Here is a 775-nt window from a genome sequence, read left to right as displayed (position 1 = left end):
GATCCCTTTCAGTTCTTAACTGAATTCTTGCAGATATGTGATACTGTTAAGACTAATGGAGTAGATCCTGAAGTCTACAGGCTCATGCTTTTCCCTTTTGCTGTAAGAGACAGAGCTAGATTATGGTTGGATTCTCAACCCAAAGACAGCCTGAACTCTTGGGATAAGCTGGTCACGGCTTTCTTAGCCAAGTACTTTCCTCCTCAAAAGCTGAGCAAGCTTAGAGCTGATGTTCAAACCTTCAGACAGAAAGAAGGTGAATCCCTCTATGAAGCTTGGGAAAGATACAAACAGTTGACCAAAAAGTGTCCTTTTGACATGCTTTCAGAATGGACCATCCTGGATATATTCTATGATGGTTTATCTGAGCTATCAAAGATGTCACTGGACACTTCTGCAGGTGGATCCATTCACCTAAAGAAAACGCCTGCAGAAGCTCAAGAACTCATTGACATGGTTGCTAATAACCAGTTCATGTACACTTCTGAAAGGAATCCTGTGAGTAATGGGACGCCTATGAAGAAGGGAGTTCTTGAAGTTGATACTCTGAATGCCATATTGGCTCAGAATAAAATATTGACTCAGCAAGTCAATATGATCTCTCAGAGTCTGCATGGAATGCAAGCTGCATCCAACAGTACTCAAGAGGCTTCTCCTGAAGAAGAAGCTTATGATCCTGAGAACCCTGCAATAGCAGAGGTAAATTACTTAGGTGAACCTTATGGAAACACCTATAACTCAACATGGAGAAATCATCCAAATTTCTCATGGAAGG

At 41.5% G+C, this 775-nt stretch overlaps 1 non-coding gene across 1 annotated transcript; it reads right to left on the bottom strand.

The window, feature by feature from the left end:
* Positions 1–216: 216 nt before the first annotated feature.
* On the bottom strand, positions 217–324 carry LOC148547219 (small nucleolar RNA R71). The gene has a single exon (XR_015897220.1). It is a non-coding gene; the product is annotated as a small nucleolar RNA R71 (small nucleolar RNA).
* Positions 325–775: the final 451 nt, after the last annotated feature.

The sequence above is a fragment of the Arachis ipaensis genome, chromosome B8 (assembly GCF_059453495.1).
Source record: "Arachis ipaensis isolate K30076 ecotype BB chromosome B8, ASM5945349v1, whole genome shotgun sequence".
Classification (NCBI taxonomy): Eukaryota; Viridiplantae; Streptophyta; class Magnoliopsida; order Fabales; family Fabaceae; genus Arachis; species Arachis ipaensis.
The sequence above is the reverse complement of the archived record's forward strand: the minus strand, read 5'-3'. Positions and strand labels throughout refer to the sequence as shown.